General features: G+C 39.4%; 1 protein-coding gene across 9 annotated transcripts in view; it reads left to right on the top strand.

Moving 5' to 3' along the window:
- The first annotated feature begins 701 nt into the window (after nt 1-701).
- TRERF1 (transcriptional regulating factor 1) overlaps nt 702-25,273 on the top strand; it is a 102,934-nt gene continuing 78,362 nt past the window's right edge. For 7 of the 9 annotated variants that reach the window (XM_062571873.1, XM_062571878.1, XM_062571876.1 and 4 more), the window contains exon 1: nt 1,085-1,376. The gene's annotated coding sequence lies outside the window, so the exon portion shown is untranslated. Of the gene's footprint in view, nt 1,014-1,084; nt 1,377-25,273 lie in introns of those variants that run through there. The other 2 variants (XM_062571870.1, XM_062571869.1) reach the window with 2 other exon arrangements.

Here is a 25,273-nt window from a genome sequence, read left to right as displayed (position 1 = left end):
GACTGACAGAGAACACGGCCCCCAGATTTCTGCAGAATTAAAAACAAATAAATAAATGAAGGAGAAGGAGGATAATTTAAGTGGCAAAACGCGATGGCCACAGGAGCAAGCTTCTACCCGGCTCCTCGCACCGGGGAATCCGCTGTCGAAGCACCCGCGAAGACCGGCAGCCGCCCGGAGCCCCGGGCAAGCCGCAGTGCCGACCCCCGCACCCCTTCCCCCGGCGGGGAGCGGCTGATGCCGCGGCGGCTGCCCCGGGCGGTGGCTGCCCCGGGCGGTGGCGGCGGCGGCGCCTCGCCGGGAGGCCCCGGCCCGGCCGCGCCGTAACGGCGCCCCCTCCCCCCCCGCCGGCTCTAACGGTCGCGGCACGCGGCGGCGGCGGCGGCGCCGCACCCTCCCCCCCCGCCCGCTCGTCGCCGCCCGGGCGGGAGCCGGCCCCGGCCCCGGCCCCGCGGCATGGGGCGGCCCCGCGGCCCCACCGCGCCCGCCCGCGGCTCCCGCCGCGCCGCGCCGCTGACAGGTCGCAGCCGGCGGCCCCGGCACCTGCGCGGCGCCCGCAGCCCTCAGAGGAGGGGCTGCCGCCGACACCGCGCCGCGGCCGGGGCCGCGGCCGGGGCCGGGGGCGGGGGGAGGCGGCGGCGGCGGCCCGAGGGCGGCGGGCGCCCCTCGCCCTCGCCCCGCCGCGGGGCCGGGCGGCCGCAACCGCGGCGCCGCCGACACCTTACTTCCTGCTTCGCTACCCAGGGCCAGACCCATCGCGGCGGAGGGATCCCGCCGCCGCCAGCAGCAGCCTCCTCCCCTTTCTGCTTCTGCTTTTTTTTTTTTTTTTTTTTTTTTCCTCCCTCTCTCTCTCTTTTCCCTCCCTCCCTCTTCTCTCTCTTTTGCAAGAAAATAATTTGACAGCGATTTGCTGACACCGGGATTTTTTGCATCAGGACCGAGGGGAAGGCGAAGCGGCGAGCCCCCGCGGGAGCGCGGCGGCGGCGGCGGCGGCGGGGGAGGCCGAGACGGAGGTAAGTGCCGGTGCCCGGAGCCGCCCCCGGCGCGGAGGGCGGCGGCGGCGGCGGCGGCGGGGGGCGCCCCCGCCCGCTCCATGTGCCGCCGCCGGGTCGCTGCCGCACCGGGGCCGGGCGGGGGGAGTATGTTTCCTGGCGGAGCGATATTTGTTTACAGGATGAGCGCCGTACTGTAAGTAAAGTAGGACCGAGCGAAGGCAGCTCTGTAATAAATCTAATAATATTGCAATTGCTCCATCAACGCCAAAAAAAAAAAAAAAAGAAAGAAAAAGAAAAATAAATAAATAAATAAACTGCGCCCAGCCCCGCCAGGTCCCTGCTCCCGGCTCCTGCGTGCACTTGTTGCAGACTTAACGCCAGGTAGGCAAACGCTTAGCAAGTTTCATTTTTGCATTAGCTGGGGTTCGCTTAAAAAAAAAAAAAAGAAAAAAAAGAAAAAGGAAAAGAACCAAAAAAAAAAAAAAAGTTTGCAGTTCACTTTCGGTCCGTAGCGCCGAGTAGGCGAGGCCCTGCCTCCTCCTGCAGGCAGCGCGGCGGGGCGGCCCGCGGCGGGGGGCGCCGCCGGCCCGCACCCCCCGCCCCCGCCCCCGGCTCCCGGGCCCCCGCGGGGCGGCGCGGGGCGGCGGCCGCCCGGTGCGCGGGCGCGGAGCCGCCGCGGGGGAAGTTGTCAAAAGTCGCGCGAGGGGGCCTGGCCCGTGGCGGTGCCGTCCCGCGGCGGGACCCCGCGGCACCTCGCCACGCGTGTGGGCGCCGCGGGGTCCCCACGCCCCGCGCCGCCGGCAGAAACGCGCGTGAAGTGATACGGGTGTAGGTCTCCTCGCTGCTAGCGAGGTCGCCCTGGGATCGTTCCCGGAGCCCTTCCTTACCTTCAGATGACACTGTTGCATGTGGCCTCTCAGCAGTGTGAAATTCCCCACCACCACCACCCCATCGCCCCCCGGAAAAAGAATATATGGGGAGTTGGTAACTGTCAGCGTGCAGACTACTTATTTTGTTCGTTTGTTCCCTCTAAATATGTGGAGTAATGAACAAAAACTGTTCTCCAGATATTTAAATACCAGAGAGATGATTTGCAAGTAAAATTAACTGGCAGTTAACCAGTTAATAAATGGATAATGCCTACTCATCCTTCTGCTGACTTCACAGATCGGTTTTCGTGTCTACCAGTCAACTACTCAGACTTGAACGTGCAAAACGTAAACTTACAGATTTTAATGTATTAGTCTAGTAGAATCTGACCTGTTCTTGCTGTCCCAGTCCATAAATACTGATCAGAATTCCTGTAGTTACTGTCGGTGTTCATGGATTCTTACAGACTAAAATAATAGCAGCAAAAGCATTAGAAAATATGATGACCCATAACTAAACTATTTATGGAAAATGTTGCAAAGTAATTAACTGCATGATTAATGTTTTTATCCCCAATGATTACCTGCTTAAAGTTTTATATCTCTAACAGCTATAATTTTCCTGTAAGTATCTAATGGGAAGAGGGGAGAGTTCACTTAGCAAGCTTGGGCCTTGCTTCTCTGTCGGAGCCATCCCGCTGGCTGTGTGCATCCCAGCTTGCACACTGGCCCACAGGCTTCCTCTCGCGGACCTGGCAGCTGTCCGCGCTGAGGATGCGCTGTTGTGATGAGATGACCTGTCTTTATAATACTGGTGTGGGTATAAGTCATTTCTGTGGTGGTTTTGGGGCGCGCTGCTGTTTGCTGTGATTGGTTATATACTTCATGGTCTTGTTTGGATGCTGAATTGGATCAGAACAGAGCCATTTCTTTAATGAGACACATCTGTCTAAAAATACTTAACACATATCACTTTGTTACCCAAGTGACATGGCACATTGCCCCCTCGTATGTTAAATTCTTTTTCCTAAGGCATAACCCAAAGTGCTGCTTCATCAACGCTCCATGTATGCACATAGGGCCTGGAAGTTAAGCTATGCGGCTTTGTAACAAACAAAAATATGTCATGGCAAATAAACTTATTTACAAGTTATGAGAATTCAGATAAGTAATTTTTCCTTTTTGTATGAAAAAAACACGTTATACACATTTTTCTTTTATAACTCATCTGCTGTGTCTACTTTGGAAAAATTAAATGCTTAAATATACCATAGTTACAGGTTTGGGCACAAGTAAGTACTTTTACGATCCTTTCCACTATGACTGATAAACAGCTTATATTTCTGAAGTTGGGAGACTCCCAGGAAGGAACTGAACAGCTTTGTCAGTGTGATAGTCAAACCAGTGCACCTTGAGAAGCCCAAAAACCTCAAGTACAAGTAGTACAACTTTAATGGAAAAAGCAAATAAAGGCACTGTATGATGGAAACTATGCCTGAGTACAGAGTGCAGAATCAGGCCCTCGGAGAACTGAGAAGGGCGCCGCTGAAGCGCTCAGGTGTCCACCAACGTGCTGCCATTGGCTCCGCAGTGGAGGGATGGGGCCAAGGGGAGCGAGGTAGGGGTCCTGCCTCCAGTGTTTACATCACTCGCAAACGGGCCAATGTTAGTGTAAATAAACCACAACATGACTAACCTCTTTATCTGATATTGACTCATGCTGTATTTAGATAGACTCAAAAAGTCTTCATTTCCTATCCATTTAATTTTCTCGACCTTTATGTTACTATTGATCACGTCTGTGAGAGTATTATTATACGTATTTAAGACCATAAAATGAGTCCTTGTTTTAGATTTGTTTGACTTTTGTGTAGCACTCATCCAACCTAGGTAGGAAGGGAGAATTCCTGGGTTTTAAATTCTAGATTCTGTTACTTTCACTTCTTCCGGTCATTTTAATTTTTCCAGTGATAAAGCTGTTTGCCATTATAAATTGAGATTATAACTTAACATCAGGTTGGGAGTATGAGAGGAGCATAGGAAAAGCACTATTGTAACATACCATAGATTTCATAATTTTAGTGTTAATTTTGTGTTTAATTTGGCAGGGAATATGTCATTTAAAAATTTAAGTGTTTAAGAAGATTTTATTTTCCCTTTCCTAGTTCTATAGTGGGACAACAGTAACAAACCAAAGAAGACAGATCCTGTGGTCTGTAATGTCATCATAAAATTATGGTGCTGGAAGGTGATTTTATGTCTCTTTATGATGTGTCATAGTAACTTTCAAGACAAATTTCGTTTCAGCTTCCTTAGAATTCTTTTTTTTTTTTTTTTTTTTTTTTAAGCAAGAAGTGTTTTATAGATATAAAGTAGTTGTTGATATGGAAATGATATTCTCCCCCCTGCCCTGCCTTAAATTTTTTTGAGGCTGCATGTTTTCCAATGAAAAATTAGGATCAAAATTATATATTTTTCTGTCTCTAAAATTCTGTTTAATTCTTTTCACTCTCCTCAACCTGTGAGGTGTGAATAGAACCATCTCTACATGCATGTATCAATTCTGTCTGGTGTTGCTTGTAAGCACTCGATTATTTACATAAGTAGAGCAGCATGAGTAGTCACATTGACTTCCATGGCACTATCTAGAAGAGTAGAATTAGTATGCATTTGTGTATTTGTGGGATGAAGGGGCTGGATTTGAAACTAAAGAATTAAGGTAGCAAATTCCATACATTTTGCTGCATACAGAGTTATAAAACCTATTCTTAATCTGTCTGCCCCTGAGAAACTTCTTATTGTAATCAATTGCAGGGTTGTGAGGGGAAATCAGGCCTTCTAAGATAAAGACAAAAATAGCACATTTAAATGTATTTTAAGAAAGGCTGCTCTTCCTTCAAAGAGTATGTCTGAGCATAGTTCAAAGAACAGTGGCAAAATTTTATTTTTTTTTCCTCTGTGCTTGAAACCAAGCAGATTTAAGAGATACATTTAATTTACTTTTGAGTGGCATGTGTTTATGTACAGTGTTATCTGGCAGTATTTCGGAGGGTATCCTGAGATCCCTTAGCTCTTGAGAGCTGAGAGCCTTGCACCCTCTACTTGCATCTGCCTTAGGTGCTAGGCTCTAGGTAGTCTACAGTCAAGCACGGTCAGGAGGATGAATTAGGTAATATACTCAGTCAACAAGTCATATTGGTACTTGTTGGCTATTGGTTGCCAACCAATAGCACAGAAATTTTTGAGAGCTATTTATTTTCTCTGCTTCTGCCTTGGCTATCCTGTTGCGGGGTCTCATAGTGAGGCCCCACGTGGTGGCTGGCGGGTGTGGATTCACCTAGCCCTGCTTGAGGACAGAGGCTGGAAACAACATCAGCTCTTTGTTCAGCGCTTGCGTCCTCCAGACAAGTACAAAATAGGCCCCCAATTCTGAATAATAGTTTATCCTTTAAAAAGGCGTACCTAGTTCTAGTATTGATCAAAAGAATCGACTTAAGCCCAGTGACATTTTCCTGCTTTTTTCTAAAATTCTATTTCTGAGAGTTCTATGAACAGAACGGTTGAAAGAAGAAAGACTTTGATTTGTGTGAAGAAAAGCTAGAAAATGTGATCAGGTTACAACCTGCTGCTTTAAAAACCAGAAGGCAAATCTAGAGTTTGTGTTACTTTCTTCATGAGAGAATAATGATTTGAGGGATCTAGTGCATGCTTTTAACATGTGCTATATTACTTATTTTATAATAGGGTTTTTTTTAGATTAAACTACATATTACAGTGAGGATGTTGCAACATTTTGGATGATTTCTGTAGTGTTAGGTATATTTTGAGGTTCTGAGTGAAATGAGTTTTGTGGTTTTAGCTTGCTCTATAACAAAGCGTAATATGTCTCACACAAGCAGCCCACCTAAGTTTTCATAATTGATGGATGAATTGCTCTGGAAAGACCCAAGATACTGATGTGATGTGATGTAGACTCAAAAAGTAGTTGATCTTTTAGTTTGCCTTTCTGCAATTTACAGTTCAAAATTTGTTAGAATTTTCTCTTGAGTTCCTGATCTTCAGTATTCCATCCTCAGGCCAGTGCAGATCGCTTTAGGGGCACAGATGAACACAAATACTGAATTTACCTGCCCCACCAATAAGACATTTATAGTTTTGTAGGCCTTATCAGAAATGTTCTGATGCTTTTTTAGGGCAGCTAGAAAATGTTTGCTCTCTTTACCCTTCTTCCCCTTGTCAACTGCTCATTGTAAGATTTTTGATAGAGACTACATTATAATATGTCCTTGAAGTGCTGTGCTGCAAGGTTTTGTTTTGCTTTTGTTTTTCATCCCTCATGTTTAGACTTTATTGCCTCTATAGCAAAGCAGAATTGTTGTAGCTACTTTTTTTTTTGATATTTGGATTTTTTGTGGCAAACATCTTCGTGTTCACTAATAAGGAAAAGTTTTGTTTCAAGTATGTTAAAACTGCAAAAATAGGGATTGGGGAAAGATTTCCCCAACAAAACAAGGTGCAAGTCAATTGTTAAATTATCAGCAGCTTTGTCTTAAAAGATACGTCATGGTGAGAGATTTTTGTTCACATTGTCCAGTTAGAATGACTCGTACTGGGACTCTTAAAAGATTGGATCTGTTTGCAATGCAGAACTTTTATCAGCTCCTTTCTCTTTAAATAGAAATAAATTCCTAAATAATTGCAATGTGGGGGTGTGGAAAACAAATCTTATCCAACCCCATGTAGCAAGGGACTATTAAATTTAAAATCTGATAATGACTAGAGTTCTCTACCTTAAAAAAATTTCTTGACTGTTAGTTGGCCATAAAAGATGCTGTACAGACCCATTTTTGTCTCTGTTCTCCACCCCCCCACACACTATTTTCATTGATGGGGAAGTTTCATTTCCTTTATTAATATATTTTTAGTGTGTGTGTGTTTAGGGGTGTGTGTGTAGGAATGGAGGGAAGTCTGTGTTCTAATTTTTATATTTAAAAGAAAAAATCTCATGTTGATGTATTTAGACATGGCCTTAAACACATTTTCCCCTTTAAACCAAAAATTCTTCTGGTAAATGTTCATGTTAGGGGAGCGTGGTGTTTTGCAACAGTTCGATATGGGTAAGAGTCCTCTCTGAGCTCCAATTGTATTAGCAGAAAAGAGCTTTTCCCAGTATTGTCAAGTTTTACATGCCAAATCAAAACTAGAAATGCCTTTTCCTGGAAAGGGCTCTGCTTACACTTGGAGGATTATGCCAATTACAGCTATATGAACAAAACTTTTACAAAAATCTTACACTTGGCCTCGATAATGACTTCTTTCTCTTTCTTAGCGGAACACCCACTGCAAACCTTGCATGTGCTTTTGGACAGATCAGTGTGGTAAACACTACAGTCCTGTGGCAGAAATGCATATAGGCACTCTTGCAAGATTATCAGTCTTACGCGTTATACTCTTAACTGAGTCCTAGTGAAATGAATGCTGTTATTGATAGAGCTTTTCATAGGTTGAAATAGCCCTCTGCTCTGCACGCAGAACTGAATACAATTTATCGCTGAGCAGGAAGTATATCATGTAGTATACTGTTCATATGCTAAAATACATTCTCTTAATTAGTGATCCCATGTACTTTAATTTTGAATTCAATTTTAAAATCCTGCACGTTAGGAAATACTGTATTAATTTGTGAAAGTTTGGAGGCATGCAATAGGTTGCTAGTAATATTCATTTTGGTCACAGGCTAAATATTATTTACTCTCTTTGGGCAATGTTGCAATGTATGAAGAAGGGATAGATAAAAGAGAATTTTTTGACAAGCATCTGTAACTCATAGCTGTTTCAGTAGGAGTACTGCTAACAGTTTTGTAAACTGAACTTGTACCATCAATGCTACATCGCTGCTACCTGTCTCATTTTCTGTTGATGGGGAAGATACAATAGTGGAAGATCCTGTCTGTTCCAGAAAAAAGGAATAAATAATTTCATAGTTATTTCATATGCAATTTTCCTAGTTATATGCTTTTTTTTATGAAGATAAGATTTGCTTTGTTAGCAACAACAGAAGTTTGTTAAATAAAAAATAAGTGCTGACCACTGTTGAAGCAATTCACATCTGCTACAAAAATTAGTTCTTAAAGGACCCTACATAGCTAATTGACCTTTCTTTTCCCTAAAATGTAGGCTGCTGAAGTCCTCAAATGCTTATGGTGCTGACTTTGAGTTCCTTAAATATCCTCCCAATTGTTTCTTTTTAGCCTGCTTCTGATTCATTTTGTCTTACCCTGAATATAAAAGCTGGGTGTAGCTTGCGTAGAAGTGGTCTTCTTTGAGTTGGATGCACTTCACTTTTAGCAAAGACAGAGCATTGCATGTTGCACTCTCTCTGAAGGCTGAAAGCATCACCTTTGCAATGGTACCTTGATTGCAGTGAATCTTTTAATAAATAAGAGTTCTGTGGCCTTTACCAAAGCTGTATCTGCTGAGCATAGGAGGCTATAATCGTCTGAACCACAAGTTTACATTATCTATAGCTCAGCATTTAGGGCAACTGTTTTGTTGCTGCTTGTACCCCTAATATATCAGGGAAGGAGGATGAAAGCAGTTTAATGGCTAATCCACTTGATCCTTTGGGGTTTCTCTTTTATTTTTTGTTACTTTTCAAAAGCTTATATTCTGGGTTGCAAAGGAAAACTTACATCTTCTGATAGAACAAAATAAATGGTTAATGTTAACCTGCGTTGAACAGTGCTGCTTTGCAGAAGCGTTGATGCTTCATACGTCTCTTCAGCATGCCATACAGTTCAAATTCAAGCGAAGATCTCCCATGTGGTTATTTGCATGTGTTCTCCCTATCTCTGTTTTGTATCTGCAATTTCAGTATGTGCTTCCAGAATTATTTCTGTTCATTTCCAATCATTCTTCAAAGATAACTGGTGAAAACCAACAGGCTGGTTGTGATTTTACAGTAGCAGAAGGTAGACAACTTTGATCTCCTTGTTAAATGAATTTTCTTCATGTGTGGGCTGGGTGTGTAGTGTGTTGATTCAGTTTTTATTGATCAGTGTAAAAATGTAAATTCAGCATCATAGCAATGATAATAAACAAGTTTTTGAAGATATTGTAATGAGTTCCTGGCAAAAATAGGGCAGAAAACCATCTCAAGAGGTTGACATGCTTTAGTGATGAGGTGCTGAACCAGGATACTTTTATATAAAAAGGACTAGGTGAAACTGAAGTTTTTACTTTCCTTGGCAACATAACGGATGAGAGCAGTGGCGCATTGAGCAGAGCAGGATACACTATCTTTTGTATACATTCAAGTGTCAGAAATGGCATTCTTGCCTCTGTCCAGAAGGACTTTTCACCATCCTACTTGCTCCAAGATAGGACAGATTGAAGGAACCACATCTGCTTTGTTAGAGAGTGTCTCTTGAATTCAAGCAATGAAGCCCTAATTTCCTTTCGGACTTCATGTATAAGAGTGCCCTGTGAACCATCCACACGTGTTTCGGTAAGCCTCCGTGGCAGAGCATCAGGTACAGAGCAGAAGGGAGAGGAGGCAGATTTTTAAATAAACAGACCATGTATGCCTGGAAAGGTGAGATTCATATTCATAACTATGTTAAACCTAATAAATAACAATATTACAACTTGCATCATATTTATGAGTATGATAGAGACGTATCTCCATTTAAGATGGCAGTGGTACTTTTAAGCCAAAATATTTGCAGAAACACAGGCAGGTAGCTTCTCCCACTTTCTTTCATTGATGCTGTGTGTTTCCAGGACTGGGGGAGACTTCTGAGTGATGGTGATGGACAGTAATTCTCTATATTTTTTCATCAGATAAACTTGTTTTATGCTGTCAGAATTCAGTAAACTACTATCTGAGCTCCATGGATCAGGATGAAAAAGTATTGCTGCTGCCTGTGTGTGTGTTTGATAAATGAGAAGCAGAATATCCCTGAAAGAAGAAAAGTGTTTTTTCAGGAATATGAAATTTTGAAAGAGCTAGATCATAATGAACTTTAATACTTTTCTAAAGTTGCTGCTATTATAATGAAAAAGCATGAATAAGAGAATATGCCTTGCAGGTAAAATGGAAAAAAGGCTTCTCCATTTATATGCTTGAAAACCAAAAAGGCATTGCAGAAGATGAATTTTACCCTTCATTTTGCCTGTAGTAAAAATTAGCCTTTGAAGTTTAAACAGCTTTAGATTTAAAGAAATAATACACCTGAAAATGGAGGTGCGCAAAAAAAAAGAGATGGTGATAAATCCTGTTTTGTTTATGAAAAGTACCTATGTTAAACCAAATGTGGCTACCTGTGTACTACTTAATATGAGCAGAGGTGATAAAATAAGGCCCTAGCAGATTTTCATTTCAACAATTTTCGAATTTTAGAAGAAATTTTAATCTGAATATTAAATGTGTATATATAAATGATAGACTAAACTCATACAATTAGAATAACTAATGAAAGGAACGATACCTTCTCACTTAAGATCTCTTAGCATCCCAAGGCTAACTATGTGATCGTTAGTTAAAGTAGGAGATCATTAAAATAACATAGGCTTACCTGGTTTTAAAGACCAGCTCTCAGCCAGTAGGCAGTGGTCCAAAACTAATAGGGTTGCAATGCAGACTTTTGGAAATGGTAGATAGATTATTACATTAAGCTGTTTGATGGAAAGCTTTCTGTTGGATTATGTGCACTATGTATCGGGCCAAAGTTTTCAATTTTAGGTCATCTGTAGCAATGTCTGTTCATACTGTAGTCAGTTGAACTGCTTGTGTGACTGTTTGAAAGGAGGTACAAGACTGAGTCTTGATACTGATACAGCTCTTAGCTGTAATTATTATGTTCTGTAATCATTGTATGCTTCTAATTGAAGAATTCTAATTACAAAGTGGACAATATGCTTCAGTTACGTAAAGAAAATCCTTACATTTAAGCCCATAAATTTAAAACATAAACATTTTTTTCAGGCAGAACCTTTGCGAAGGTTATTTCTGGAAAATCCTTACTGCTATTTATGTAAATTGCAAGAAATGAAAAAAGAGAACAAAAGAGCAAGGCATCTTATTTTAAGATTTCCTCAAATGTAAAGTCAAATGTGCACGTTCTAGTTATCTGTAGTACATCTGTGTTGTTCTGCTATTGGTTTTACTGCCAGTACACCAGATCACTTAAATTTGTCATTTCTTGCACTCCTTGTGCAGTCAGATTGCCTGACTATCAGCCAAATGTTGGAACTAGGAAGTTCTTTCGATAGCAGGGTCACGATGCCCACTGACATAAGACTCTCTTCACAGGGCTCCTTCCTTGGAGATACAAAAGGGTCTTGCTGAAAGAAGACATGAGGTGTTTGTTTGTTTGTTCGTTCTCGTTTTTATGGTGCTGTGTAGGCAAGTCAATGTTGTGTTAGGTCAGTGCTGTACAATAGCAGTAAGTTCTTGCACCTGCACCTATTTACCTATTAAGGCAATAAGAATCACTCCTTGAATTAAGTGAAGCTGGATTTCTGATCTGTTTACAGATCAGAAAGAAGAGAATGGAAGAAGAAGTGGTGTTCAAGTGAATGAACAAACTTTCAAGCTGACTCACTGTTGCACATACAGTATATGCTGTACAGATTAGTCATCGCTTACTGTAAATCTTTCTTTATGATGCTTGGTGGACATGTGGCTGTATCAAACAACAGTTAGCTGGCTTTGTAGACTGGGAATTCAGGTAAATGTTATTTCCACAGTATTTATACATTAAACAGCAACAAAAAACACAAAACCTGAAGACATGTAAATTACTGAGGTAAAGGCAAAAGAAATCTTTTAGTTATCTCATGGTGTTACTATCTCTCTTAATCTGTGAAAGTAGTAGGAAAGCGAATAAATTATGCAACAACTTTTTTTTTTTTTTTTTTTTTTTTTTTAAAGAAACCTGTGCTTACATGTTACTAGTACTAAGCAGTGTTCTGCCCTGTCCTGTGCAGGTTGGTTTGATTTTTCCTTTTTTTTTTTTTGTGTGTGTGTTTTTTTCCATTCGGTAGGTTTCAAGCTGTGTAAAACACCAATTTACATCTTGGTAACAGAATAACAATTACAGGGAAGGGTATTTATCTATTAAAAGCACTGCTTTCATTTGCCAACCAAAAACTAAAGGAAGATTACCCTGTAGATGAATTTTCTCATAAAAGTTCCCAAGTTCCAGAATTATTTACTGGCATAATAGGTATGCATAACGCTTAAGGCAAAGTTCGTATTTAAGGAGTTACTTTGGAGGCGGAAAAGTGATTTTTTTTTTAATTTTAAAAAGTTTGTAAAGACTCTTGTGCAGCCTTTTCTGAGTTACCCAAATACAGTTAACTGTATGTTTTGTGCTTTCTATCTTTTCTTTCAGTGTCTTTTTTTCTATTTGGCTGAAGTTTATTTTCCTTTTAAATTTAGCTGTGCATATTTTTAATTCTTAGATACCTTTTCTCTCTGATCTTAACCTGTTTCGCTTGGCTCTTTTTATCTCTCCTTAGAGAATTGTTAATTTCAGACGGATTGGACCGAAATGCCTTCAGAGTTGTTACAGCAAGATTTTTTTTTGATAGTTTGTTTAAAATTACTTCCTCCCAAAAGAAAAAAAAAGCATTTCATTGAAGAGTGGGAACTAGAGTCTGCTGGCACTGTTGGGTGGGATTCCACTGAAGTTACATGCCTCCACAAGTGGTTTGGCTCGGTATTCTCAAAATGATCTGATCCGTAGTAGTGTTCAAGTCCTCAGAAGAGCAGGAATGAAATCTGAAAGAGAGTTATTAAATTTTGAGTTATCTCACACTATTTATTTGAAATGGAGGCCAAGCAGTTTGCATATCTCTGTATCTTGGATCTTAAAAAAAAAGATTTTTTCCTCCACTAGCCTTTGTGTGGAAATGACATCACAGCTTCTGTCAGCCACGCTAAATTCAGACCTGTTTCTCCTCCCTGCTGGATTTTTAACCGAGTATTAGCTCTGTGCTGTGATTCCTTCCCTACTGACTCTGACACATTGATAACTTAATTTTAAATGCAGTTACGGCCTTCTGAATTTTGTAGGATGAAATGTGAGAAATAAACATCTGGTCTAAAACCTTTTGAAATCAATGAGAATGTAATTTAATTCATTTCTGTGTGCAGAATCAGAGTCAGAGCCCCCCAAATACTGTGCTGTTTCTGGGGTCACTGATATGGAGCATTAATGGCAGGGATAATGAGTTGTCTTTTTGCAGATTCACTGACCAGGTGATCTGATCTTGAGTTTGCTGTGTTGTACTGTTGTGTAGGTAAGTCCTCTCAGCAGTGCAGAAAAGAAATGCCCATATGAGGTTGGCTAGGTTTTTGAACTAAAGCTAATATTCCTAGATTTTTGTCTGAATGTCCCATATGCAAAGCCAAGCTCTGTAATAAGGATTGCATTGTGGGCATGCATGTTAGATCACCATTGATTACCACCGTTGTGGTAGTTTTTGATCTTACTTCTCTTTCCACCGTCTGAAAAAGAGCAGTCACTGAGAAAGACATGGAGAGACTTGTAAATCGCTCTGCACTTGCAGTGATGCAGCTGCGTCCCTGAAAATCGTTTTTGGATATTTTGTGGCTTGAATCCTCCGGTATCCCTGATATTTTTGTCATACTGTCTTCACATCTCCATAAATGGCTCTCTTAATTGCCATTCTCTCTGAAATTCGGCCAGGGAACTTTTAGCCAGGTATAACAGATTTCTAATAGACAATTCAGAGGTGAAGTATTGTATGTTTCAGTGTGTCAGGGAAGTCATAGTGCCCTTAAAAATCCTTTTTTTTTTTTTTTTTTTTTTTTTTTTTTTGCATTTCTGGTTAATAACTAATAAAATATAGAGCACATAGGGAAATGGCAGATGTTGTTGTTGGGTTTTTGAAAATTTTTTATTGTCCTTGTTTGTAAAATTAAGCACACAGGATTTCACAGGATCTTGCAGAGAATTCAAGTGGTATTGTACAATCATGTGTTCATGGACTTTTAATCCAGTCACATACATGTAAGAATCAGAATCCAAATCAAAAAAAAAATACGTTGGAGCAAGGAAAGATAAACCAAATGGGATAAAAACATAATACTGCTAAATACCTATTGTTATACTAAGTGAAATGTTTAGATTTGTGCTTCCTTTTTCTTGATTGTCCTTCTTGTTCTTCCCTATGTAAGAAAATAACTTGTGGTAGTAGCCGTTCCGCTATCTTTCTCGTATAGGTAGATTAGAAATCTATTACACTTGTATCCATGTACACAAGTAGTGGAATTATTATTCTAACACTAAAATGTGTTTCTGAGTTCAGGTACAGAAGGAGTAGTGATCTTACAGCTTGACCGCAAGTGTGTTTGGTGATACTCACGTGGGCATAGTTGGTTACAGAATTTGGGTCAGCAGAACAGTATATGATGAGCTGTCTAACACAGGACCGTAGTGGCTCTAAGACTTGTTAACTGTATTGTGTTAGATGTGGCCGTATTTAGCAGTTAAAGAGACCATAAAAACTTTACTGAATGATTCTACTATTTAATCTCTTGAGCTGGACCTTAAACTACTACAGGACTTCTTCCTTTCTGAAATAATTTTAATAGCGTATCCCATACCACTCTGGGGAAAATTTATTCAAGTTAGACGCTAAAGTCAAGTTTATGCTTTGTAACTGAAAAAGATGTACAGCATGTGTTATAACTGTATTTGATATTCCTTTAAGTGTTTCGGAGAGAAAATTTAGAAAAAAATATTTTTATGTATATTTTTATATAAAATATATACATATACCCTGCAGATCTGAAAAACAATGAACATATACACATATGCATTACATTGCAATAGTTTTCTTGTGGGGTTTTTGTTGTTGTTGTCCCTCTCACAAATTGCAAACCTGTAATTTTTCATGTGCTGTTCTTTGGCCCTTTCTACCAGAGAGGCTCAATCTATCATGTTAAAAAAAAATCAATAAAAAGTCTAGAGGTTTATTTATAAAGTAGAGCATGGAGACAGGGTGCAAAATTCCATTAAAATGGCAGTTTTGTGCTAGCTATATCTCTTTGGGACTAAGCTCATGATATTTTAAACTATTAAAATTATTATAAAAGTGCTTTTAAAAATACCACAAATCACAGCAAAGCTTTTCAGTTCAAACTTGCCTTTATATAGTGCACTAGAATTCAGCTAATGTATGTTTTTGAAATGTCTGATGTTGGCCTCAAACACCATTTTAGCATCCATTTTAGAGCTTTGTTATAGTTAATAATCTTTACAGGTTTTTCTCAAGTGAAAATACACGGATATAGCAAGTCAGAATTTATTTTCTTTCAGAAGCATGAATGTGTGTTATGTCTTGCAGTTGCAGGTCTGTGTAAATTAATTATTTCTGAGAAGTCTGTAAGCTTCTAATGTAATCATCAGAATTGCTTGGCTTGGCATACAGTACTTTGTTAGAAGAACTTATAAATTAAGGTGGCTGTGTTATTTTATTTCATAGCAGTTTTCACCATTGATGTGATGATCATCAACTCCATGTTTCTTCTTGCCAAAAAAAAAGGTGCCCCTGTGCCCATAAATGTGATGCTGAAGAGTTTATGGGATTGTGTCTGTATTAAACCTCTCAAATATCAGAAGCAGTGTGTCTGAAGTGCAACCTCCACGCCCCAATATCTTTCTGACTTATTTTAATAGTTGAAGTAGACTGATCTTGAAACTGTTGAGTTTTAAATATAAAAGGCCATGCATGGTTTTGTGTTGTGTCAGATTTTTTCCTGAGATGGGGAGAATTGTTTCTAATGAAAATACCCTTTGTTTATTAAAAAAAAAAAAGAGAGAGAGAAAAAAAAAGAAAAGAAAAACCCCCCAAAGATAGCGTACTGTTATTTGGGTAAGAAGAGATTTGTATAATGTGAAGTTTGGAGTTTTCTGTTTTTTAATCTCTAGTGGAAATTTGTATGATTTGAAAGATTATGGAACTATGTGGAACTGAACCAAAATCATCCTTTTCAATCTCCAGAAGGCAAAGCAGGCCGTCAGAGAGCAGAGCTCTTGTGAAAGCTACATAAATGAATGTGAGAGAAGGCAAAAGAGAAACTCCGACTGACCAAACATGTCTCTGAGCTATAAATACGTGCCCTATCACACAGTCAGATCCCTGCATACAACTGAATTACCCAATCCGTCTTTTCTGCATTATTCATTCATCAACTTTTTCTTTTCGTAGTAATTCACAATCTAGTTCTACCTCACTTCTGTCTGTCTTTGCTTGTATACATTTTCTCTTTCTTGTCTGTATTAAGTTGGAGTAAAGTAAGTCTCAGACAACTCAGAAAAATGAAAAATTAATATGGCCCTTTCACTGTTGAGTAACATTAAGATCTTAGTCTATGTAATTACCATGTGGTAGGAAACTGTGGAAAATTCATGCTGATATTTGGGGAGTGGAGACTCTAAAGGAAGACCATTAACCTTGAAAAACATAAATATTTTTCTGTCCATTTTTCTAAGTGAAGGCAGCTAAAATATATTCCATAAAGTGCTTCTCCATTTGAAAAGGAAAGTGTTTAGCTGTGTTACACAACTTTGAGTAGAAATTATAGTTAGTTTTCCCACTTTTGAAAGAAATATCCTCCATTAATGACCATAAAGGAGAATAGCATTAATGGGGAAAATATAGCTTCCTGTGCAGCCCTTATAATCTAGGGTCAGCAGTCTACCAGAAACCAGGATTGCAGGTGGGTTAATTTGATTTGGCCAATTTGTGACTGCTGCCAGCTGAGGCTGCCCCCCCCCCCCCCCCCAGTCAGCTCTTCTGCCCTGTGCAGAGCTCTAGGGCTCTTCCTGGCTGGTGAGGAAACAAACTGGCTTTCTCATGTCTGGGTGCTTGTACTGAGCGATGCTCTTGTGCCCAGAGTGATGCAAAAAGCCATAAGGTAGGGGAGGGAGGCTAGAGAGATGATAAAAGGTGTGAAAAGGAGCAAATGAGAGAAAGTAACGCAAACCAAAGTATCAAACTGAGAGCTTTCAAATGCAATCATTAGGTTAGGATGCTGCAGTGTTTGGATGATCATCCAAGATAACTTAGAAAAGATGATGTTTCTGAAGGGAAATTAAGGGAATTAAGGGAAATTAAGATCTCTTTCTCTCATCTAGGAATCCTGCAGCCCTTTCTTCTGCTCTCCATACTTCTTTAGAAGTTATTTTTCCAGCAGAGTGGTTGGCAGAGTAGCTGTCTGCAAAGCTTTTAACACACTATGCTTTAGAGCATTGATTTCCATTTCTTCTCTTTCTCTTGTATGTGAACATGTTCTTATTCTAGTAATAGGATTTTTTGCATGGTTTCCTCTCAGTTTTATGTTTTTTTTTTCTTTTATTGTCTTATGCGAGTGATATGGAGATGTGAGAAAAGTAGTTTTTATAAAATATTTGCACTAGGGTAGGCCTGCTGGGCCCTGAGTATTGCAACATGTGGTGTGCCAGTGCTGTAGCACTATTTCAGGAGTGGATCCTCTTTTTCAGTAACAGCCACTCCTTTTCTCAGCTCCTCTTCTTTCAACAGACAGGGCTAAGTACTGTGTTGTTATGACACCTCTTTTCCCTCTGTGCCTACAGTTGTAGTGTTTCTCTTCTGTCTCTTCCCCCCTGGTAGGACATGTGGCAGAGGATGTGGGACATGTTGATTACAGAGAGCCTGGGCAACTCATGGCACCTGCCGTGGCCTGAAAAACTACTGTCAGAGAGCTATATTCATATTGGAAAGCAGGGTGTTAGGACAAGCAAAATGACCTGCAAGGGAAAACTTGCTACTTGTCTCCTTACCTGTAGTATTGGCCTTTTGCGGGTGGTTCTTGTTGAATGTGGGTCATTTGTGGTGGGGTCATTGAGGATAGCAGGCTTGCAAGGTGCATTGTCCCAGCACAGTGAGTGGCCAGCTGGTAATTTTTGCAGTCAGTGAAATATTTTGGAGTAGAGTTGAACAGCTCTGATTTAGCTCTGGATCAGAGTCAAAATGAGTGCTTCCGGTTCGCCTCTTGGGTAGGCGGTGACAGCTTTAGCTTCTGAAATTCCTTCAGGAACAATGTGGCCTTTTGCTTGCTGCCCACAGGGTGATCTGCTATTAACCATGTTGCCCTTCCGCAAGCAGTATTACAAGCAGATGACAAATCCTTGGAATGTGGAAGGAAGAATGTCTGTGAAGACTATGCCTGACAACTGCTGTTTGTGTGTCTTGCACTTCATTTACATCATTTTGACCCTGTACTTTGGCAGGGGCAGCCAAAGGGTTTCTATTCCTTAGCCATTGCTGTGCCATCTAGCTACTCAGTCTTTCTCTGTTAGTTTCTTCACACAGATGATGAATGAGGTGTATGGTTACTTTCAGTGGTGTTGGTTTCTCTTGCTCAAATACTGAAGTCCACTGACTTCCCCCCCCTTTCAGATTTAGCATCAAAAAAAGATTCCCCAAATCAGTTGGACAGAGACTTTGTGACTTGATTTATACTTCATTGCATAGTCTTCCTTTCTAGGATGGAGCATGGTCTGGTTCCAAAAGAATTTGAATGTTCCACCTAGCACATTCTCTTATTACAGAGGCTTGGGACATGGTGATTTTCTGGATCTCTTCTGCTTTCTTCATGTGAAAAAGTTTGGGGTTTTTTTTGTTTTTGCTATAGGAGGTTGTGTGTTTTAGGATTTTCTGTGTTTTTTATAGGCCTTGATGTTCTACGGAGCTTTCCGAACTAAACAGGTATCACGTAGCTGCTGGTGACTGGTGAGGACTGTCCTTCTCATGGTCCAAGCCCCTCTATATCTATGTTTTTATTTTTGTGACACTAACTCTGCAAAACATTTGACAGAGTCACCATTTAACCAAACTGGTGAAACTTTGTTTCTGGCTTTGGGGAGTTTCCCCACCAAATCTGCTGATTTTGCCACTTTTCCAGGTTGTGCATCCATGCCAGCATTGGCTCTCTGCTGCATCAAGGGCCAAGTCTGCAACAAGCAATGAAGGACTCTCTAGTTTTTATATATATATATATATGTATATGTGTGTGTGTGTGTATATATATATATATATATATATGTATGTATGTATGTATATTTTTGTCTGAAGAGAGGAAGTGGTAGATGCCAATCTTTCTCTCTCACACATCCTTCCATGTGCATCTTGCTGGTGGCCACCCAAAGTGTCCCCTTGAGATGTTATTCCACTGTGACTAATTTCCTGGCTTTTATTTTGAAAATGTAGTCATCAAAGCTTGCACAGATCAGCTGATGTGAGTTCCATTCTGTTTTGTATAAGAAAACCTAGAAAGCATAGTTCTGGGAAGAGGTACTGGAGATGGTTTTTGTGATACGAAAACAGGGAGGAAGGGAGGGACGTTCCTTTGGAATGGGTACTCCTGCTCTTTTGGACTCACTAAGCCTGGGAATCTGGTAGTTCAGGGTTTCTTCCATACCTATCTCTTAAGTTTTGTAAAATCCTTTGAGCTACTTTTGTATGTGCAAATGGAAAATTCTAGTATTGCTACGTATGTGTAGTCAAGGTCTAGAGAACCGTGACATAATATAAAACAAAATGCTTTGGGCTTGAATCAATCAGGGGGTGGGGGAGAGGTGAATATTCATGGCTTTCATAATTTAATTGGTGTATTTTGATTTCAAAATGAAGATTAAGTGCATTGGGAAAAGTAGATGCACACTCTGCCAGCTATGAAAACTAACCAAGATTATAATTGTTAAAAATTTATACTGTTAATTATAATTCCATAAAAGCTTCATGTCTGATTAGTAAAATGATCCACCTATGTAATAAATATTGCCATATCTTTCCATTGCTGCTTATGCAAAAAATACTACTAACACAAGCATTTATATTTTACCATTTATGTGACACTGTATCTTAGGCATAACTCTATTAATAGTTAAACGTTCTTAAAAAATAATTTAACTAACAGACATACATGTACTAACACATGACTTGAGCAAATTTTAAGGCATTGTTTTCCCAGCTATAGGAAATATATAGCTATATATTTATTTTTCTCAACAAGTAAATACTACTCCAGGAAGGTGATTTTATTTTTTTCTGTTGTTATTACTTTTGTTTTGATTTTTTTTTTAGGACAACTGCTATCAATAAAAATTTTTGTTTGAAGTATTAATAAGGTAGGGTCAGGTATTTATATTTATTTTAATGTGTGCTGCTCCTTTGAAAACAAAAGCCTAGTCTGCAGTTGGTATACAACTGTAGGTGTTGTAAAATACAGAGCATCATGTAGAATAACAAAAATAAACTTTTGTTTACTAAAGTAAACTTTTGTTTTATTTTGTAAGTTTACAAAAGTAAACTTCAGTTGTAATAGATACCCTGAATTAACTGAAGTGCCTGAGGAAATGACCGTGACAGGTCCCTCCTTAAAACTGGTCAGTTCAAAAGCTAGCTGAAGTCTACTAGAAGCATCTTCTAAGGCTAGTGCAGATTGAATATCTGAAAACCATTATTGCTGGATTTTGCATTTATTGACAAAGCTGTCAATGCAGAATAATTTTCTTGAACTTCATGGAGTTTGTTCAGATCTGTATCAGCCCAACAGCTATCTGAAGCTATCCTCACTTCCTCATTGTCTGGAAAAGCCAACATACTTCTTAAAAACAGTGGGGAAACTAGCTGCGCATTAATCTCAGATAACTGGGTTCTCTTTCTCTCTCTTTTTTTTTTTTTATTTTTTTTTTTTAAGTCTCCTTTTCAGACAGATTGTTTCCTAGGAATGCTAGGAGAAATGGTTAAGTAAAGAGTTTCCTGTTACCAGTCTTATTAGTCTTAGCATTTGACTCCAAAAAAACAAAACAAAGCCCACTAGCCTGTCAGAAGTCTTACTAAATCCTTCAAATAGCCTCTGCTTTACTGCAGCTACCCTAATATAAACAAGAGTGAATAAAGTTCATATTTTCAGACTTGTTTGGAGCAAAAAAAAACCCTTAGCATTTTGGAAACTGAAAAAAGGGGGGACTCTGCTGTTTCAGTATGGGAACTGAAAGAGAAGCAAAAGGCTTTATTGTAAGTATTCTGAGAACAAGGTTAGTACATTTCTTTGAGCCTTTGATAGTACAAAACTAGCTTTCTTGCAGTGAACAGATTTTAAATTGCTTAGCTCTTTAGGAACTGGTCCCTATCATTGAATTTGAGGGAAAAGTTAGTAAGTCAATAACCTAAAATAACATTTTGTTAAAGCCCTACACCAGTATAAAATATTTTAAATATTTTTTTTAAAGGGGGGGGGAGCAGCTAGTCATTTTTTTTTTTTAATTGTCCTGCAGGGATAGGACAGCAAGCTGTGAAATAGTTTTTATACTTACTATCTTGATTTCAGCCTGTGTGGAGATTCCACTCCAGGGAGTGCAATCATGCGATAAGCTGCCTAGTCAAACGTTTCTTAATTGCAGCATACTGGATTTAGAAGCTTTCTGAGGCATTCTCTTTGTGGGATATTTTGCAGGATCAGGACCATGGATTATTTTCTTAACATACTATCAGTGTCCCTTGACTGAATATGATAAAGAAAAAAAAAAGTTACATACATACCCTAAAGGCAAATAAAAAGATAGTTCACCTTTTATTTTCACTATTGGCAGAGTAGGTTTTATGCAATCTCACCAGGTCTGTTCAACAGCAATTCAAACAGACTTCTAACTTCCTCCAATTATCCCGACACTTAAATGCTGTAATGCTAGTAATACGTTTCTTCTTTAAGAAGAGTAAAGAGAGGCAGCAGGAAGTGAGGATGTAAACGGCACATACTTCTCAGAAGCAAAAAGAAAAGGACATAAGTGTTTTTCTGACTTCAAGGAATCTTAAATTTATGTAGGAGTTCTCGCTATATTAATTTTATGAAAGAAAAATGTATATATTCCACAGTGTTGATGTGATCATATTCCTAAATTTAACAGTGATGCATTATACAGACACATTATAATAACTACTTTGAAATGGTTTCTGTTTTATTAAAGACCTGATCAGCTAGTAGGGAGTAGAAATTATGCATTTTAATAATAACAAGTACTGGCATATTTATTTTCTTTTTTTCCCTGCCCATTTAAATATCTTATCCTTTCTTTTATTTGTTTGTGTTACTCACTAAAACCTTAGTATATGAGATACTTGTAATTTAGCATTTTGTGTAGTAATCTAATTCAGCAAAAGTATTGTGATTTTTTTTAATCATTAAGAAATAAACAAAATAAACATTCTGAAAGTCCTGGGTCTGGAATCCCATTATTTTTCATTTAAAATTCTTACTTGTTGGTCTAATTCTTTTCAAGAGGGTCTGCTGCTTTCTGGAAAAAAAAAAAGTGATGCTCAATGAATATCTTGGGATAATATGGAAGCTTTTGTAAGATGTGCACTGACCTACCTAAGAAACCCAAGAGAAATAATTACAACCTTTCTTAGTCTACATGCAAATGCACTTTGCAAACATTTTTCCATGCAAAGAATGTGAACTAGTTACATTTTGGAAACTATAGGTATATGGAAAGTAGACTATAAAACAGATGCCTCTTACAGGAGATTTTTGAAGAGTTCCATATATGTGTGTGTGTATATATATATGTATGTATATACACACACACATATGTATGTGTGGTATGTATGTATATGTACATATATAAAATAATCTGTATATCATATTATATTATTAGGCATCTTTACGGGTGTATAAGGAAGATTTCTGCTGTAATGAAATATTGCTGTAGCCTAATTTAGGACTTGACAAATCCGGTTTTATAGGGCTGAATTATAAGGGATACCTCATTATTTGAGGGGAAAGCTTTTACTATTATTTTTGGCATCCTTTTCTTCTCTTTGCTTGGGTTGTGCTGTTTAGGAGCTGCTTTGGGCAAGAAGTCTCAGCTGATTCTTTTTCAAGGGAGCTGTACAGGATGAAGTCATAATTAAGGATCATATCCTGGCAAGCCTTTCTTACCACATGTGGTCACTGATTTCAAGTTAAATGCTTACAGTCCTCCTTGCTCCTCTGGATAAGAAATGTAGATCTTTGGAAAAGTACCGTGTTCTACCTTGTACTCAGACGTACCTTACTGATAACCTGCATTGTTATCAGTAGCACACAAAATATAGCTACACAAAAATGACATGTATATTGCTTAAAAACAATCTTTCCTTCTGTATACAGGTCTCTTGATTGTCTCTTAATTTTAAACTCTAACATGCTATTGCATACTCTGAATATAACCTCACTGTGACTTGCAGCAGACTATAGAAAACATTACAAGAAAATGTTGTTTAGTAAATTTAGGAAGTCTACACAGAATTTTGAATAGCAAATACCTCTTTAAAATCTTTTAAGACTGCTTGCACTACTCTTGTGTTGCTGTTTACAAGTATTGTCACAACTGAGAAACAAAACTGAAAACAGAAGTTGTACATTTGACTGAAGTGAATAGCAAATTTTAGCGGGAAATAGTATTTCTTTATAGAGAAATGAGTTTCTTGTGTGCAGGGCTTTTGTTTCCCCTGCTTCCCTGGCAAGGAAAGTGGTTAATTTTAAACAAATTACACTGACTTGTAACTACAACCATATATGCACGCATATGTGAGCATGTGACAAAGGAAAACGAGATGTGCAGTTCAAACTCAGCCAGTAAATATTTTCAGAAATCTTTTATTCTCCTTCCTAGGAGAGAAAAATTTTAACCTGTGATCCTGTTTTTGTGTTACTCTTCATTCTGTGGCTCCTCAGGCTCTCCTTCCAGTATATGCTTATCAAAGTGGAGAAGGGAAGCATTGCCAGATGATTTGTGTGATCAGCCATAAGTAGTGGATTGAATGTTTATATTTAGAAGGAATATTCAGAATAACTTGCTTGTAAGCAAAGGTTTAAAATTTGGATATAAGCAAGAATTCGCAGCTTGGTGTGCACTGAATATGTGCTACGTTATGTGGTTAGTTATAAACCATTTGCTAATTTTTAGTGACTCTGATGTTTAGTCTTTGCCCTCTGTTTAGACATCAGTAGCCAAGTGTTTTGCCTCTCATTTAGCCTTAAGTTGCTCTTTTTTTTGATGTAGTCACCAGATCAAATTATTTATAAAATGAGGACAGCCTTTTGGATTTTGTGTGTAAACAGTCTTAGATATGTGCACAGGCAAAGAGATTCTTGCCTGTTTATCCATAGCTGAAGCACAGGTATTAATAAATAGTGTGTTCCCCTCTCAATAAATGCATTTCCTCTTCAAACTTCATTTATGTTCTCTCTGTAAGGCTCAGATTTCTTCTCTAGATTACTTGGAGAAATACTTCCACCTAGCCCTTGATCAAGCTATTAGTTGCAGTATGTTTCTGCCGCTATGATTATTTATTGTGAGCCAGGGTAAGGGAGTGAATTCTTCCTGAGTGGCTCCTACAAAGTGTTTGCACAATCAAAATGCATTGCTGTCATTGGCATTTGAGAATAGGGTCTGCTATCTTTCTTTCAGGTGATGTACGGGCTCTGAGTCTGTTAATTTTGGAATTAATAGCAAAAGCCAGCAGCCTACTGCCAGGCCAGCTGGGGCCGTTTAAAATTTTGGAGTCATTTTGTTGTAGTTGCTGACCCTCATTTGCCTCAGTCTGTGTAAGACACCGCTGAGTTACAAAGTGCTCTTGCAGTAGGGATTTTGGGGATGAAGGGGATGGACTGTGAAGACTGGAGGTCGCTGGCATTGCCCCAGGCCTCTGTGCAGTGAGGCACTCGTATTGCTCCCTCTGCTGCATCTTTTTGGACATGAAGCGCTGCCGACCTGTAAGGTACCCAGCAGCGTGGCTGTGTTCGGCTGAAAAGGAGATGAGAGAGCAAGACGCAGGATGCTGTGAAAGGGGGCTGAGGAAGGTGGACCTTAGAAAGGTTTTGAAGGTACTGTCTGCTGCCAGGGCAACTTCATTTGTGTGGTAGTGTTTGTTCTAGCATTTCTTTTTTAACAAAACTTCAAACAGCCTTTTAGCCAATGCTAGCGAGGCTTGCAAATCAAAACCAAATCTGAGCATAGCACTACACTTGAGCGAGCTGTGCTAATCTAAGACAAGCGTCTGTTTCCTGCTTAGAGCTTCTCCCCCATGTTTTCATTTGGTGCATGTACAGCACTGCATGCTGAAAGGCGCTTTTTAGACATGAATTAGTTAAATATGTGCTAGCTGGTGTCCAAGCTCACTGTCTTGGGCGTTACTGGCTACCTACTCGGATTTAGAAACTATCTGTTTAGAGTCAGGCAGATTACAGAAAGAGTCTGTCATTTTTGAATTAATATCTAGAATGGAGTGATCTTGTGTTCTTTTTGGATGTTACATAGATTTCTGTGATCAGGCAACAAATGTAATCTGTCAATAATAATA

This window comes from Rhea pennata, chromosome 3 (genome assembly GCF_028389875.1).
Source record: "Rhea pennata isolate bPtePen1 chromosome 3, bPtePen1.pri, whole genome shotgun sequence".
Classification (NCBI taxonomy): domain Eukaryota; kingdom Metazoa; phylum Chordata; class Aves; order Rheiformes; family Rheidae; genus Rhea; species Rhea pennata.
Note: the sequence above shows the minus strand (reverse complement) of the source record. Positions and strands in the feature narration are given on the sequence as shown.